Source organism: Chiloscyllium plagiosum, unplaced genomic scaffold (assembly GCF_037043375.1).
Source record: "Chiloscyllium plagiosum isolate Xiang-an unplaced genomic scaffold, Cpla_swu_hap1 HiC_scaffold_5, whole genome shotgun sequence".
NCBI classification, from domain to species: Eukaryota; Metazoa; Chordata; class Chondrichthyes; order Orectolobiformes; family Hemiscylliidae; genus Chiloscyllium; species Chiloscyllium plagiosum.
The window spans coordinates 94,362,549-94,381,520 of NW_028270143.1; the positions used below are offsets into that span (position 1 = coordinate 94,362,549).

An 18,972-nucleotide genomic window follows, 5' to 3' on the forward strand; every position below is an offset into this window, starting at 1 on the left:
GAACATATCCACTGGCATTAAATGTTTCAGAGAGCAGCTGCTGTTAATGATTTACCTATTGTTATTTGCAGATCTTCTAAACCCAATTTCGTTTCTTCACTTGGTCCATTACCTTCCCTTTTGCCTTGTACCATCACCCTCATTGTCATTTAATTTCTCCTGCTGTCCACCCTGACCCAGACTTCTTTGTTCTTTCAACACCACCCCACCACCCCCACCCCCCCCCTTCACTTCCTCTGTACTTATTTCAATACTGTTACATTTCTAATGTTGTCTCATTCTGATGAAAGGCTCAAAACATTTTATTCCCCTATAGTTGGTGCCAGATCTGTTGAGCCTTTCTTAAATATTCTGTTTTCTTTCAACAAATTTTCCTGATTAACAATTAACGTAATCCTGAATGATCTGCAGCTCTGTTTACCTAATAGTTGGAGATTGTAGATATAGGTCATGGTTTCATCTTACAAACTGAATAATACATTGTGCATCACATAACATCTCAGCTTTATGAAACAGAATGTGCAGGATATCTTAAAACAATACACCTATACTGAAATATAGAGAGAAAGTAGGAATATACTTAAGAGGGAAATCAGGAGGGCAAAAAGATAACTTTGGCAAATAGAATTAAGGAGAATCCAAAGGGTTTTTACAAATACATTAAGGACAAAAGGGTAACTAGGGAGGAAATAGGGCCCCTCAAAGATCAGCAAGGTGGCCTTTGTGTGGAGCCGCAGAAAATGGGGGAGATACTGAATGAGAATTGTGCATCAGTATTTACTGTGGAAAAGGATATGGAAGATATAGAATGTAGGGAAATAGATGGTGCCACATTGCAAAATGTCCAAATTACAGAGGAGCAAGTGCTGGATAGCTTAAAACGCATAAAGGTGGATAAATCCACAGGATCTGATCAGGTGTACCCTACAACTCTGTGGGAAGCTAGTGAAGTCATTGCTGGGCATCTTGCTGAGATATTTGTATCATTGATAGTCACAGGTGAGGTGCCAGAAGACTGGAGGTTGGCTAACGTGGTGCCACTATTTAAGAAGGGTGGTAAGGACAAGCCAGGTAACTATAGACCAGTGAGCCTGACGTTGGTGGTGGGCAAGTTGATGGAGGGAATCCTGAGGGACAGGATATACATGTACTTGGAAAGGCAAAGACTGATTAGGGATAGTCAACATGGCTTTGTGCATGCGAAATCATTTCTCACAACCTTGGTTGAGTTTTTAGAGGAAGTAACAAAGAGGATTGATGAGGGCAGAGTGGTAGATGTGATCTATATGGATTTCAGGTAAGGCGTTCGACAAGGTTCCCCATGGGAGATTGATTAGCAAGGTTAGATCTCACAGAATAGAGGGGGAACTAGCCATTTGGATACAGAACTGGCTCAAAGGTAGAAGACAGAGGTTGGCGGTGGAGGGTTGTTTTTCAGACTGGAGGCCTGTGACCAATGGAATGCCACAAGGATCAGTGCTGCGTCCTCTACTTTTTGTCAATTACATAAATAATTTGATTGGGAGCGTAAGAGGTAGAGTTAGTAAGTTTGCAGATGATACCAAAATTGGAGGTGTAGTGGACAGCGAAGAAGGTTACCTCAGATTACAACAGGATCTTGACCAGATGGACCAATGGGCTGAGAAGTGGCAGATGGAGTTTAATTCAGATAAATGCGAGATGCTGCATTTTGGGAAAGCAAATCTTAGTAGGACTTATACACGTCATGGTAAGGTCCTACGGAGTATTGCTGAACAAAGAGACCTTGGAGTGCAGGTTCATAGCTCCTTGAAAGTGGAGTCGTAGGTAGATAGGATAGTGAAGAAGGCTTTTGGCTTGCTTTCATTTATTGGTCAGAGTATTGAGTACAGGAGTTGGGAGATCATGTTGCGGCTATACAGGACATTGGTTAGGCCACTGTTGGAATATTGCGTGCAATTCTGGTCTCCTTCCTTTCGGGAAGATGTTGTGAAACTTGAAAGGGTTCAGAAAAGATTTACAAGGACGTTGCCAGGGTTGGAGGATTTGAGCTCTAGGGAGAGACTGAATAGGCTGGGGCTGTTTTCCCTGGAGCATCGGAGGCTGAGGGGTGACTTTATAGAGGTTTACAAAATTATGAGGGGCACGGATAGGGTAAATAGACAAAGTCTTTTCCCTGGGGTTGGGGAGTCCAGAACTAGAGGGCATAGATTTAGGGTGAGAGGGAAAATATATAAAAGAGACCTAAGGGGCAACTTTTTTCACGCAGAGGGTGGTACGTGTATGGAATGAGCTGCCAGAGGAAGTGGTGGAGGCTGGTATAATTGCAATATTTAAAAGGATTTGGATGGGTATATGAATAGGAAGGGTTTGGAGGGATATGGGCTGGGTGCTGGCAGGTGGGACTAGATTGAGTTAAGATATCTGGTCGGTATGGACTGGTTGGACTGAAGGATCTGTTTCCATGCTGTACATCTCTAGGATTCTATGACTGTATGAACAAAGGGTATGAATCACAAATTGCAAACTATGAAGCAACAACCCCTAAATGACTAATCTATTTTGAAAAATACCATGACAGTCCTTTAAGTTAGTCACCTTATCAGAGAATTATCAAGATTTTCTCAATAAAACATCAATTAAGTTTCAGGTATTTCATTAAGCTTGCACACGTTCATTATTTTGTGTGTTTTAATGACCTGTTGAATATTTTATCATATAATTTTCTGACGTCTCTCAGCAAATTGCAGGGCAGGCTCGATTGCCTGCTTTTTTTTTAGGAAGTTCTTATGAAATAAATAAAAGACCTATTCAAACATAGCAGCAAATGCTGGCCTTCACAACAACACCCACAGTCCATTGAAGTATGAAATACGGAGATATGGAGTGGGCAGATAGAAAAGGATGCATGAAAAAGTTCAACAAACTTCAGCAGCCCTGGAACCTGGCAGAGAAAAAAAATGTTGCTCTCAAGGATACGGACCACAGAACTCTTCTACTAAACTTTGCAATGATAGAAACTTCAACACACCAATTCCGTATTGTCAAAACTCCCTATTGAAAAGCAAGTGTGAGTTTTAGGTAAGGTATGAAGTTGTTAAAAGTAATAAGTGAGGTCAGAACAGTGTAGAGCACTTATGTGAAAGATAAGATGGTGTTCCTCATGTTAAAACTTTATCACAGCACTGCAGATGAAAGTTTCCGTGCTGTACATCTCTTTGACTCTATGACTCTAAAATCATCAGTCACTGATGATTGTGCAACTTCATTCACAACTCTTCAGGTCGTGATGCAGTTCAAATGCAGGAAGATGTGGAACGTACCCAGGTTTAGCTTGATGATGGGAAAGTAACATTCACTCCATATGTGCCAGACAAAGATCAACTTCAACTGAAAAGAATCTCATCATTTTCCCATGATATTCAAGGGCATGACTATCATTGACTACCAACATACTGGGGGTTACCAATGACCAGACACCAAACTGGACTAGCTACATAAATACTAAGGCTATGAAAGTAAACTGGGAATTCTGAGGGGGGAACTCACCTGCTGATTCCCCTATTAAAACATGCTGAACATTTACAAACCACAAGACATGCGTGCAATTGAATATTCTCCATGTCTTAATAAGTGCAACTCTAACAATACAGAGGCTTGACATGCTCCAGAATAAAGCAGCTTGCTTGAAGGTGGTTTAAAAGGCCAAATCAATATTTACTCCCTTCATTTCTGATATACAGTGGCAACAGCGTGTACCACATACAAGGTGCACCACAGCAACTCTGTGAGACTGAAGTATCTGACAGCACCTTCTAAATGTGCAATCTCTGCCACCTAGAAGGACAATGGTATCACATGTCTGGGAACAGTAACACCTGCAAGTGCCCTTCCAAGTCATATACTATCCTAACTTTGAACTATAGCATCACTCCTTCATTGTCCTAAGATCAAAATAATAATATCCTTTTGGTTTTTTTCAGACATTAGCACTGTTTGACAGTATATGTAAAGGGACAATGTTTACAAGCAGCCAACATACTCGGTGAATGGCCAGTTGTGTAGTCAATCATTTTGCATTTATACAAATTATAGATCTAAATGCATTATGAAAATTGTGGGTTTATTTTTTATTAAGATTCTTCAAACTTCTGAGTGATATCTGGGAAACCTCGGACTTAGCACCAAACACCCAAACATCCAACAGAAAACGTTTGCTACTTTTAAAGGTAAGTTCTTACCAGTTTCACTTCTTGCTTTATTTGATAATGACACCAAATCATTCTTTCTGTAACAAGCTTCTCAGACCTAAGCAAATTCAAAAAATTGTTTGGGTCAAATTTCTTAGTTACTTTCTCCTTTTTGACTAATGTTATGTTGTTAATTTTCACATATTATTGAATATACCTCAGAAACTCACCCATTTTTGGTTACCTGTTCAGCTATACTTAGCGATTTTTGAATGCTAAACTCGACATTCTCTCCTCAATCAGTTTGAAAGTCCCCCCCTTTGAGAATGGCCAGCCAGTCCAATAAGTCAGCAGCTCTGCAGTCCCAGCAGCACCATCGAAAGCAGTGGCCATGAGCAGCACTACAGGTCTAAATGGTACCGTCCCTGGACACAGATAAAAGGCTGAATTCTGGTGACAGGGTGGGGAGGGAACATCGAGTCTGGAGGATTGGGAGGAAAGGGGCTGGGATTCCTTATGGCTCGCCAGGCAAGGAACAAACATCCAAGGGTGTGATGGGGCCTCAACTGGTAACACCCTATGGCTTGCCTACACTGCATGAAATTATGGATGGGTGAAAGTGGGCAGACGTCAGCTGTTGACTTTTAGGCACTCCTGTCCCTGGAAGGGACATACATATAATTTGTTTAACTAAGTGCAATTTATAGATATGTCAAAGACAACCTAAAACAGAATGTGCCTCGATTTATCGATGTCAGTTGAATCCTAAACTCTACAAGTACATATGTGTTGTGTCAGCTATTCTAAAATTATTGTGCTTTCGCAAGTATTAAAGAGCCTCAGTGAAACATCATCTGCCCAATGTTTCTATTTGTCTAACACCTGGTATAGGATATTTGGCCTATTTTGAATGAGCTGGCCTTAACCAGGGAGAATGGAAAAAGCTGTAAATGCATTCAATTTTTTTTTGGGTGAGGGAAGGCCAAAAAGTCAGTTTGTCTTTCCATTTTTAACCACTTCCATGATGGCCTCTGATGGAAATTGTGTGCATGGCTATCAGATGAGAGAAAGCTTGGACTTCGCAGCAAATTTTGAAAACACCCATGAAGAAATAGTCACTGGAGACCTAGCAGCACCTTTGGAGCAATACTCTCAAATCTGACTCAGTCGCCTCAGGAAATAAAATTGGATAAACATTAAACAAACAAACAATGTTGGCTAATGTGTTGCAAAGGTAATGTCCCTATCTCCAGTCAGATGATCCAGGTTGGAGTCTCTCGTGCCCCTGACATGTCTCATAAAATATTCGAACAGGTTGATTTATAGGTCCTCTGGTGTAGTGATAGTGTCCCTACCTCAGGACCAGGTGACCTCGGTTCAAATCCTACCGCTTGATAAGAAAATAAATACCCACACACAAATTGGAAAACAATAAACTCCAAAAACGTATATTAAAAGGCAGTTGATGGAAGAGCTGCTATCAGGGTGTCATATTTTTGATTATGAGGAAATAAATTATTTAAAGAAAAGTACATGCTAGCCTAGTATGTCTTTCATATTCCTTATGGCTCGCCATAATGATTGGAAATTCATCAGCAAATACCATTTAGGGTGAATAGGGAGTCTGGTTATATTCATTTTATTCCATCCTTATGAATAAAGTTTATGTTGACAGTCTCTGATAAATAATTCAAAGCTCTCTACTATTATTACAGAAATTGTTGAAACACATTTTTCTCAAAGGACTAAAATCTCAACAAACTTGTGCAGTAAACTACGTAAACTGATTCAACATTTCATTTGCATATTGTTTTTTTAGACACTTAAAGCTCTGAATTCCCACAGCAGACTGATTTGAACACTTTGTATAACTCACAATAGTCAGATAGTGCTATGGTACTGACAGGATGAACCAAATTAATTATACTCCACACAGGATTGATGGAACTGAAGTATTAATAGAGCCGACTTTTTATGAAGAATGGGCGAAAGTGAGGACTGCAGATGCTAGAGATTAGAGTCGAGAGTGTGGTGCTGGAAAAGCACAACAAGGCAGGTAGCATCGGAGGAGCAGGAGAATCGATGTCTTGGGCAAAAGCCCTTCATCACGAACTTTTATGCAGAATGCTAACTTACCACTGTGCAAATACAATGGGGTAGAGGCATGCAGAATTTTGTGCTGCTGGTCAGCATGTTGGTTCGCCAATTCTGCCTTGTTCAGGGTCATTTTCCCTGGGCAGGATGGGGTTGGGTATCAGAGCTTCAAGCAGCAGACAGCCAATGCACACAGTTAAAGGACACGAAGCCAATTGCCAAAGGCCAATTAGGATTTTCCAGTCAAGAAGTAGGTCATCAAAGGCAGTAGGAGACAGGACAGTTGCTTGGAAGTGACCTCCTGCTGACAGACTATGATGATGGGTGGCGATGCATCCTCCACAGTGGACATCCAGATGCTGAGGTCTTTTTTCAAGATTTCAGATTGAATCCATTTTTGAATCCTGCCAAGACAGCACATAGTAGATTTTTTTTTTCAATAAAAATCAGAATAAAGGTTGCTGCACCTTTAGGAAAGATATCTGCTGTCCTTCCCTGGTCTGGCCCACATGTGACTCCAGATTCATAGCAACATGGTTGATTCTTATCTGGCCTCTAAGCAATCACGGACAGATACTGAATGCTGGTCCAGCCAGTGATGCTGACATCTCATGGATGCACCTGCCAGGGTATCCTACTACTGCTTCCAAACTAAAGCACTCCTAATGGCCCTTCCTTATCAACAGCATGTTAACCATCCTTAATTGGGCAGTGCAGCAAACTTGCCATCAGGGCACTATTTGGAAATCACAGGTGGTTAATTTCTCCAAACAGTGTGGGCTTCTGACTGCCATTTGAGATTGATAGCAGTGTCCTGAAGTCTGCATGGAAAATCCTCCTACATGTTTTAAGCCACTATGAGAGGTATTTTAATTACCAAGCAGCTGACCACTGATATAGGTGAGAAACTCTGCTCCACATTGGTATAATATTAGTTGTATCAGCTTTTAACTAAGCTGACAGGAAGATGTGTCTTCGATGGAGATGGGGATGGCTGTGATCTCAGCAAGAGTAGCAGCAATACATTATTCTTCCAAACTGCCCACCCGCTTCCACGGAGTACACCTGAAAGGCATGATTTGCCCATATGGTGTTAGAATGATATGGATTTATTTGACTGCTGTCTTGTTCAGATGGACAACAGGGATGCCCAGTGAAAGACACTGGGAAAATTGGTGAAGGAGTGTGAACAATGCACTAAGGCATCCCTCTCTACATTTAACTCCACCATATTTTCATGGCCATAGGGATTAAAATCTCCTCCGGTATATTTTTATCAATTACTTAATTGTATTCAGAGTGGGCCCTAGGGAAGCAATAGCCTAGTGGTATTATTGAAGAAGGGCCTATGCCCGAAACGTCGATTCTCCTGTTCCCTGGATGCTGCCTGACCTGCTGCGCTTTTCCAGCAACACATTTTCAGCTCTGATCTCCAGCATCTGCAGACTTCACTTTCTCCCCTAGTGGTATTATTGCTCCATTATTAGTCACAGAATGAGGAAATGGTCTGGGGACCTGGGTTCAAATACTGCTACAGCTGATGGTGGAATTTGAATTTGAATTCAATAAAATTTCTATTAAAAGACTATAGAACATAGAACATAGAAGAATACAGCGCAGTACAGGCCCTTTGGCCCTCGATGTTGCGCCGATCCAAGCCCACCTAACCTATACTAACCCACTATCCTCCATATACCTATCCAATGCCCGCTTAAATGCCCATAAAGAGGGAGAGTCCACCACTGCTACTGGCAGGGCATTCCATGAACTTACGACTCGCTGAGTGAAGAACCTACCCCTAACTTCAGTCCTATATCTACCCCCCCTTAATTTAAAGCTATGCCCCCTTGTAATACCCGACTCCATACGCGGGAAAAGGTTCACACTGTCAACCCTATCTAACCCCCTAATCATCTTGTACACCTCAATCAAGTCACCCCTAAACCTTCTTTTCTCTAATGAAAACAGCCCCAAGTGTCTCAGTCTTTCCTCATACGATCTTCCTTCCATACCAGGCAACATCCTGGTAAACCTCCTCTGCACCCGTTCCAGTGCCTCCACATCCTTCCTATAGTATGGCGACCAAAACTGCACACAATATTCCAGATGCGGCCGCACCAGAGTCTTATACAACTGCATCATGACCTCAGGACTCCGGAACTCAATTCCTCTACCAATAAAGGCCAGAATTAAGAGTCTAATGATGACCACAGAACCATTGTCGATTGTAGAAAAACCCCATCCGGTTCACTAATGTTCTTTCTAAATCAAAATCTGCCGTCCTTATCTGATCTGGCCTACTTTGACTGCAGTCTCTCAGCAATGTGGTAGATTCTTAACTGCCCTCTGGTCAATTAGGGATGGGCAAAAAATGCAACTATTTTCTATGTTTCTATTCCTGGTAACATCTTGGTCAATCTCTTCTAAACCCTCTCCAGCTCAATAATATCCGTCCTAAAACAGAATGACCAGAACTGGACATAGTACTCCTGAAGACACCTCAACATAACATCTCAACTGATATATTCAAAGGTCTGAGCAATGAAGGCAAGCATGCTAAATGCCTTCTTAACCACCCTATCAATATGTGATGCAATCTTCAAAGAATTATGTATTTGAACCCCTGGGTCTCTCTGTTCTACAACACTGCCCAAGGCCTGACTTTAAATTGTATAAAATTAGAGTGATACTGGAAAAGCACAGCAGGTCAGGCAGCATCCAAGGAGCAGGAACATCAATGTATCAGGCAAAAGCCCTTCATCAGGAAAGGGGCCTTTTGCACGAAATGTCATTTTTCCTGCTCCTCGGGTGCTGCCTGACCTGCTGTGCTTTTCCAGCACCATTCTAATCTTGACTCTAATCTCCAGCATCTGCAGTACCCACCTCCACCTTTTAATTGTACAAGTCTTGTCTTTGTTGCTTTACTAAAATGTAATACCTCGCATTTATCCAAATTAAGTTCCATCTGCTGCTCTTTAGCCCATTGACCCAATTGATCAAGATCTCTTTGTAAAGTGAGATAATCTTTTTCACTGTCCAATATACCACCAATCTTGGTGTCACCTGCAAACTTACTCACCATTCTTTCTATATTCTTCTCTAATCATTTGTATAAATGACAATCAAAAGTGGACCCAGCACCAATCCCTGTGGAACACTGCTGGTCACAGATCTCCAGTCCGAAAAACAATCCTCCGAAATCACTCTCTGTCGCCTGTCATTAAGACAACTTTGCAAGCTTATCCTGAATCCCGTGTGATCTAACTTTACTAATTAGTCTATCATGTGGAACCTGGTCAAAGGCTTTACTAAAGTCCAAGTAAACAATGTCAATCTTCTTGGTTACTTCTTCAAAAAACTCAATCAAGTTTGTGAAACACAATTTCCCTCGCACAAAATCATGCTTACTATCCTTAATCATCCCTTGCCTCTCCAAATGCATATAAATCCTATCTTTCAGAATCACTTTCAACAACTCACCCACCACTGAAGTCAGACACAAGGCTATAATTCCCAGGCTTCTGCTTACATCCCTTGGTAAACAAAGACACTCTCTAGTCATTCAGCATCTGTCATATTTATAGATGATACAAATATTTCTTTAAGGGGCACCACAATTTCCTCCTTAAAATCCCACAAAGCTCTGGGATATATCAATTCAGGTCCTGGAGGTTTACCCACGTTGATATTTTTTAAGAACTCAAGCACTTCCTCCTCTATAACGTGAACTTTTTTCAAAAAAATCAATATTTCTTTCCCTGAGTTCTTTTGCCTTCATTTCTTTCTCCACAGTAAAAGCTAATGCAAAATATTCATTTAATATCTCTCTCATCTCCTGATTTTCAATACAAAGACCACCTCTTAGACCATTCAGGAGCCCTGCTCTCTCTCTCTCATTGTTCTCTTGCTCTTAATGTACTGAAAGAATTTCTTTGGATTATTCTGAACTTTATTTGCCAAGGCTATCTCATATTCTTTCTTCACCTTCTTGATCTCCTTCTTAAAAATACCCCTACTGTCTTTATACTGTTCAAGAAATTCATTTGAACTCAGTTGTTTAAATTAATATAGGATTCTTTTTTATTCTTGACTAGAACCTTGATTATAACGGCTGCAGAAAGGAAGTTTGAGGGGGATCTGCCCCTGGAGGTAGTATGGGCTGAAGTCAGAAATAGGAAAGGTGCAGTCACCTTGTTGGGTGTTTACTATAGGCCCCCCAATAGCAGCAGAGATGTGGAGAAACAGATTGGGAAACAGATTTTGGAAAGGTGCAGAAGCCACAGGGTCGTAGTCATGGGCGACTTCAACTTCCCAAATATTGATTGGAAGCTCTTTAGATCAAGTAGATTGGATGGGGCGGTGTTTGTGCAGTGTGTCCAGGAAGCTTTTCTAACGCAGTATGTAGATTGTCCAACCAGAGGGGAGGCCATATTGGATTTGGTGCTCGGTAATGAACCGGGACAAGTGGTGGGCTTGTTAGTGGGTGAACATTTTGGTGATGGTGACCACAATTCTGTGACTTTCACCTTGGTTATGGAGAGAGATAGGTGTGCACAACAAGGTGGATTTTATAATTGGGGGAAGGGAAATTACGATGCTGTAAGGCAGGATTTGAGGAGCATACGTTGGGAGCATAGGCTGTCAGGGAAGGATGTGGTGGAAAGGTGGAACTTTTTCAAAGTGCAGATACGACATGTCCATGATATGTATGTACCTATCAGGCAGGAAAGAAATGGTCGTGTGAGGGAGCCTTGGTTGACGAGAGAGGTTGAATGTCTGGTAAAGAGGAAGAAGGAGGCTTACATAAGGTTGAGGAAACAGGATTCAGACAGAGCAGTGGAGGGATACAGGATAGCCAGAAGGGACCTGAAGAAAGGGATTAGGAGAGCTAAGAGAGGGCATGAAAAATCGTTGGCGGATAGGATCAAGGATAAACCCCAAGGCATTTTATGCGTATGTGAGAAACCTGAGAATGACAAGAACGAGGGTAGGTCCGATCAAGGACAGTAGTGGGAGACTGTGTATTGAGTCGGAAGAGATAGGAGAGGTCTTGAACAAGTACTTCTCTTCAGTATTTACGAACGAGAGGGACCGTATTGTAGAAGAGGAGAGTGTGAAATGGACTGGTAAGCTAGAAGAGATACCTGTTAGGAAGGAAGATGTGTTGGACATTTTGAACAACTTGAGGATAGACAAGTCCCCCGGGCCTGACGGGATATATCCTAGGATTATGTGGGAAGCAAGAGAGGAAATTGCAGTACCGTTGGCAATGATCTTCTCGTCTTCACTGGCAACGGGGGTGGTACCAGGGGACTGGAGAGTAGCGAATGTTGTGCCCCTGTTCAAAGAAGGGAATAGGGATAACCCCGGGAATTACAGGCCTGTTAGTCTTACTTCTGTGGTAGGCAAAGTAATGGAAAGGGTACTGAGGGATAGGATTTATGAGTATCTGGAAAGACACTGCTTGATTAGGGACAGCCAGCACGGATTTGTGAAGGGTAGGTCTTGCCTTACGAGTCTTATTGAATTCTTCGAGGAGGTGACCAAGCATGTGGATGAGGGTAGAGCAGTGGATGTAGTATACATGGATTTTAGTAAGGCATTTGATAAGGTTCCCCATGGTAGGCTTATGCGGAAAGTCAGGAGGCATGGGATAGAGGGAAATTTGGCCAATTGGATAGAAAACTGGCTAACCGGTCGAAGGCAGAGAGTGGTGGTAGATGGTAAATATTCAGCCTGGCAGTTACAAGTGGAGTTCCGCAGGGATCAGTTCTGGGTCCTCTGCTGTTTGTAATTTTTATTAATGACTTGGATGAGGGAGTCGAAGGGTGGGTCAGTAAATTTGCAGATGATACGAAGATAGGTGGAGTTGTGGACAGTGAGGAGGGCTGTTGTTGGCTGCAGAGAGACTCAGATATGATGCAGAGCTGGGCTGAGGAGTGGCAGATGGAGTTCAACCCTGCCAAGTGTGAGGTTGTCCATTTTGGAAGAACAAATAAGAATGCGGAATACAGGGTTAATGGTAGGGTTCTTAGTCAGGTGGAGGAACAGAGGGATCTTGGGGTCTATGTACATAGATCTTTGAAGGTTGCCACTCAGGTGGATAGAGTTTGTAAGAAGGCCTATGGAGTATTATCGTTCATTAGCAGAGGGATTGAATTCAAGAGTCGTGAAGTGATGTTGCAGCTGTACAGGACTTTGGTTAGGCCACAGTTGGAGTACTGTGTGCAGTTCTGGTCGCCTCACTTTAGGAAAGATGTGGAAGCTTTGGAGAGGGTGCAGAGAAGATTTACCAGAATGTTGCCTGGAATGGAGAGGAAGTCGTACGAGGATAGATTGAGAGTTCTCGGCCTTTTCTCGTTGGAACGGCGAAGGATGAGGGGTGACTTGATAGAGGTTTATAAGATGATCAGAGGAATAGATAGAGTAGACAGTCAGAAACTTTTTCCCCGGGTACAACAGAGTGTTACAAGGGGACATAAATTTAAGGTGAAGGGTGGAAGGTATAGGGGAGATGTCAGGGGTGGGTTCTTTACCCAGAGAGTGGTGGGGGCATGGAATGCGCTGCCCGTGGGAGTGGTAGAGTCGGAATCATTGGCGACCTTTAAGCGGCATTTGGATAGGTACATGGATGGGTACTTAATCTAGGTTAGAAGTTCGGCACAACATCGTGGGCAGAAGGGCCTGTTCTGTGCTGTATTGTTCTATGTTCTATGTTCTAACCTCAATACCTTTATTCACCCATTGTTCTCTTATCCTACCAACATTACATTTTACTTTAACAGGAACATAATGACTCTGAATTCTTGTTATCATGATTTTGTAAGCCTCCCATTTATCAGACACCGCTTTACTACGAACAATCTATTCCAATCAATCTTTGAAAGTTTTTGTCTCATACAATTAAACTTTGCCTTACTTTAATTTTTATGGAAAGCTTAGTTTTTGCATAAAAATTTTAAAACAAATAGCATTATGATCACTAGACCCAAGATTTTCCCTTACCATCACTTCAGTCACTTGATCTGTCTAATTACCCAAGAGAAGGTCAAGTTTTGCACCTTCTTTGCTAGGACATTTACATATTGATAAAGAAAACTTTCTTGAACACATTTAACAAATTCTTCACCATCCATACCTTTAGCACTTTCGTAGTCTCTGTCAATGTTTGGAAAATTAAAGTCACCTACTATTGCAACCTTGTTATTCTACATATATCTGAGATCTCTCCACATATTTGTTCCTCAAATTCCCTCTAACTATTGGGAGGTCTACAGTACAACTTCATGAAAGTGATCATTCCTTTTTATTTCTAAGCTGAACCCACATATTTTCACTGGACAATTTTTCAGAAATATCTTCCATAGGTACAGCAGTAATGCTTTATTTAATCAAAAATGTCACTCCCCCTCCACTTTTGCCTTTTTTTTATAGCATCTATAGCATCTGAAACTCGGCACACTGAGCTACCAGTCCTGTCCATCCATCAGTCAAAGTTTCCATAATAGCTAATGGTGTCCCAATCCCATGCCCCCAAACAAGCCCTGAGTTCATCAGCCATTACCTGTTCGATCCCTTGCACTGAAATAAATACAATTTAAATCTTCAAAGTTATTTCATTCTCGGACTTGTCTGTCTTTTCTAATTAACTAATTCTTTTCAGATTCAAAATCACTTTTATTTATTTACTCTGTCATTTAGGATAACTCCACCCTCTTACTCTAATAGCTTATATTATCCCTTAATTGAATTTGCAAATGTCCCCAATACAATATTGGTCCCTTTCTGGTACAGGTGAAACACATCCTTTTTGAACAGGTCTTTTCTGCCCAAGAGGAGATTCCAATGATCCAAGAACACCATCTCTTAAGCCACTAACTTATCTCCTTTATTCTTTTATTTTTTTCCCTTATTTATGTTTAGCCCTGGGAGTAAACCAGAGGTTATTACTTTTGAGGTTCTGTTTTTTAATCTTCAACCCAACCTCTTATATAACCTATGGAAAGCCTTAGTTTTTTCCCTAGCTGCGTCATTCCTATCAATGTGTACGATAACTTCTGGTTTCTCATTCTTCCCTTTAACATTACGCTTTTAACATTTTGAGACATCTTTAATCCTAACAAGATCCATGCTCACAGCTGCAGACAGACAGGAGACTTCTCCACAACAATTATTCGTCTAAATTTTGTCAAACCCCACCTCACATAGGATTCATTCTTAGCACCCAACATCTGACTGGCTCTTCTATTTTCCTCTAAGAGATTATCCCTTTCAACACAACCCAAATCTGAGTATCTGTTTGAGACAGGAATAGCCTATGTTTTATAACATGTCTGAGCAGACTAACTTTAAAAAGAGGCTCTTGTTGTGATATTGTCTATACTTCTGGGCCACTAGTCTGGATTCAAGTCTGACTTGCAATGAATGTGTGTCAGAATGTATCCATAAGGTTGATTGAAAATAAGAAAGTGGCTGTTGGGTTCGGAAGTGCATTTTTGTATTGTACCTCTTTAAACAAAAGGTTGTAGTATAAAATATTAGACTCCAGTACTCTCCTTCAATGTCTGACTATCCATATTTGAACATCATTTGTTGAGTGCAAGAGGGAAGAATTCTATCATTCACATTTATTTCCAGTTGATGCTGATCCTTACCAGGAATTGAATTTGAAATTGACTTGAGGCATCCCCTTGTAAAGTAGACAAACTAACGTGATGCTGAAGCATACATTTGAGGATGCTTTAAAGTTTGATCCCTGGTCTGTGCTAGTTTCAACTGAACTGCTACAGCCGATCCAAATTCTAAAAGCAAGTAATTAACGCAGGAACAAAATCAGAAATTGCTGGAAAAACTCAGCAGGTCTGGCAGCATCTGTGGAGAAAGCAGAAACTGTTGCGAAACCGGATGGTGTGTGTGTGTCAGGCTTCTGTACCTTGTACCCGATGGTAGAGGTTGTAGAAAAACATTGCGAGGGTGGGATGGATCATTAAGAATGCTGGCGGCCTTTCCTTGTCAGCAGGCCTAGTTAACGGATTCTATCGATGGGAGGTTGGCCTTGTGATTGTCCAGGCTAAGTTCATCACTCTCTGTAACCGTCTTGAATGGTACAGTTGCCATATTAGGTAGTGATACATCCAGACAGAATGCTCTTGATGGCACACCTAAAAGTTGGCAAGGGTATTCGCCGTCATGCCAAATTTCCTCAGCTGCCTGAGGAAGAAGAGACATTGTGGGACCTTTGTAACCAGTGCGTCCACATGAAGAGTCCAAGAATGTTGTGGATGACCATTCCCAGGAGCTTGACACTCTCCACTCGTTCCACCTCTGTGCTGTTAATGTGTAGGGGGGCATGACTAACATCCCGCTGAAAGTCATAATGAGTTCCTTGGTTTTGCTGGCATTGAGAGCTTGATTGTTCTCAGTGCACCATTTTTCCAGGTCTTCGACCTCCCATCTGTAGTTGCCACCTGAGATTCGACTGATTATGGTGGTGTTATCAGAGAACTTGTACATGGCATTAAGTCTGGTATTTGGTGACGCAATCATGGATATACAATGAATAGGGGGCTGAATATGCATCCTGGGGAGCTCCAGTGTTGAGTGTTAGTGAGGATGAAATATTGTCCCCAATCTTCACTGATTGTGGCCTATGGGTCAGGAAACTGAGGATCCAAGTGCAGAGAGTGGGGCTTAGTCCAAGATCACTAAGTTTAGTAGTCAGTCTCGAGGGGGTAATAGTGTTGATCGCTGAACTGTAGTCAATTGATATCTATGATCTGAGCCCAATCTTCTTTAACCATAAACCCTCATTCTCACATTGACAGACAGGCACAGTTAAGGGATTAAATATAAAGGAAAATAAAAGAAACATAATTTGCTGGTTCAATAACTGTTTCAACAATGAATACCAGGCCTTCTTGAAATCCTTGGACAATAGATTGCACTATGGACATGTAGGACAGTATATTTTGCCTGAGCTCTGAAGTCACTCGTGAGTGTGAAGAGCTGCCATAGAGCTCTGGAGACTTTTACTCATTTCTTATTGACTGGGATTCCTTTCTAGAACTTGTAGCAAGTCAGTAACAGAAGAATAATTGGAGAAGGCAAAAGCCAAAAACAGCATAAGAACTAGGAGCAGGAGAAGACAATTCAGCCTCTTAACCCTGTTCTGCCATTTAATTAGATCATCGCTGATCTTAGATTTCTAATTTTGGACACCCCACCCCAGGGAAAAGATCTTTGCTATTTACCCCTCATGATTTTATAAACCTCTATGAAGGTCACCCCTCAGCCTCCGACACTGAAGGAAAATCTCCCAAGTCTATTAGCCTCTCCCTATAGTTCAAACATCAACTATAGATCATCAACTCCACTTTCCTGTATGCTCTCCATAAACCTTCAACCCATTACTAATTAGAAATCTGTCTGTTCCTCCTCAAATTTACACAATGTCTTATCCCATCACTCTCCAGGGTAATGAATTCCACAAATTCATAACTCTTTGAGAGAAGTGACCAGGAAGGTTGTTGAGGGCAGGACACTTGATGTAGTCTATATGGATTTCGGTAAGGCCTTTGATAAGGCTCCACATGGTAGGCTGCTCTAGAAGGTTAGATCACATGGAATCTGGGAGGGAAGCTGGCAAACTGGATACACAATTGGCTTGATGGTAGGAAGCAGAGGATAATAGTGGAATCAATGTTGGACTGGAGGCCTGTGATTAGTGTTCTACCTCAGGGGTTGGTGCTGGGTGATTGCTCTTTCTTCGTGTCACGGAGATATACACCATGGAAACAGACCCCGTGGTCCAACTCATGCCGACCAGATGTCCTAGATAAATCTAGTCCTATTTGCCAGCATTTGGCTCGTATCCCTCTAGACCCTTCCTATTCATATACCCAATCAGCTGCCTTTTAAATGTTGTAGTTATACTAGCACTTCCTCTGGCAGCTCATTCCATACATGTACTACCCTCTGCATGAAGAAGTTGCCCCTTAGGTCCCTTTCAAATCTTTCCTCTCTCACCTAAAGCTCATGCCCTCTAATTTTGGACACCCCACCCCAGGGAAAAGATCTTTGCTATTTACCCTATCCATCCCCATCATGATTTTATAAACCTCTATGAAGGTCACCCCTCAGCCTCTGACACTGAAGGAAAATCGCCCAAATCTATTAGCCTCTCCCTATAGTTCAAACCCTCCAACTCTGGCAACATCCTTGTAATCTTTTCCAAACCTTTTCAAGTTTATCTATATCAATTATTTAGATGAGAATGTACAAGACATGATTAGTAAATTTGCAAATGACACTAAAATAGGCGGTATCATGGACAGTGAAGAAGATTATCAGAAATTGCAGCAGGACCTTGCTCAGCTGGGGAAGTGGGCGGTGAAATGGCAGATGGAGTTTAATATAGATGTGTGAGGTCTTGCATTTTGAAAGGTCAAATCAAGGTAGAAATTTCATTGTGAATGATAGGGCCTTAAGGAATGTACTGGAACAGAGGGACCTTAGAGTTCAGGTTCATAGTTCTCTGAAAGTAGAGTCACAGGTAGACAGGGCAGTGATGGAGGCTTTCGGCATACTAGCCTTCATCAGTCAGGGCATTGAGTATAGAAGCTGGGATGTTAGGCTGAAGTTGTACAGGATGTTGGGGAGGCCGCATTTGGAGTATTGTGCTCAGTTTTGGTCACCTTGCTATAGGAAGGATGTTATTAAACTGGCAGGAGTGCAGAAGAAATTTACAAAAAGTTACCTGGATTCAATAGTCTGAGTAATAGGGAGAGGGTGGACAAGCTAGAGCTTCCTTCTTTACAGCGTAGGAGACTGAGGGGAGGTCTTCTCGAAGACCATGAGAAGCATGGATAGAGTGAATGCACTGTCTTTTTCCCAGGGTTGGGGAATTGCAGACTAGAGAGCATCAGTTTCAGGTTAGAGGGGAAAGAGTAAAAGGGAACCTGAGGGGCAACTTTTCTTTTACACAAAGGGTGGTATGCATATGGAATGAGCTGCCAGTGGAAGTGATTGAGGTGGGTATATTAACAACATTTAAAAGGCATTTGGACAAATACATGGATAAAAAAGGTTTAGAAGGATATGGAGAAAGTGAGGACTGCAGATGCTGGAGATCAGAGGCGAGAATGTGTTGCTGGAAAAGCACAGTTGGTCAGGCAGCATCTGAGGAGCAGGAGAATCAACGTTCGGACAGAAGCCTGATGAAGGGCTTATGCCAAAACATTGATTAGATTAGATTAGATTCCCGACAGTGTGGAAACAGGCCCTTCAGTTCAACAAGTCCTCACCAAACCTCCAAAGAGTAACCCACCCAGACCAATTCACTCTGAATGATGTACCTAACACTATGGGCAATTTAGCAGGGCCAATTCACCTGACCTGTACATCTTTGGACTGTGGGAGGAAACTGGAGCACCCGGAGGAAACCCACGCAGACACGGAGAGAATGTGCAAACTCCACACAGATAGTTGCCTGAGGCTGGTTCTCCTGCTTCGCAGATGCTGCCTGACCTGCTGTGCTTTTCCACCACCAAGGGCCAAGTGCAGGGAAATGGGGTTAGCGCAGATGGACATTTTGGTCACATGGACCAGTTTGGGTCGAAGGGCCTGTCTCTGTGCTGTAGGATTCTAAGTAAATTATCCCCACCTAGTTTAAATCTGACACCCCTCAAAATAGAATTATGACTTTGTAGAA

General features: G+C 42.0%; 1 long non-coding RNA gene across 1 annotated transcript in view; it reads right to left on the reverse strand.

The window, feature by feature from the left end:
* Positions 1-18,972, reverse strand: part of LOC122550074 (uncharacterized) — a 69,025-nt gene that overhangs the window by 45,949 nt on the left and 4,104 nt on the right. Inside the window, exon 2 of the long non-coding RNA XR_006311736.2 lies at positions 4,221-4,287. This is a non-coding gene — a long non-coding RNA (uncharacterized LOC122550074). The remainder of the gene's footprint in view (positions 1-4,220; positions 4,288-18,972) is intronic.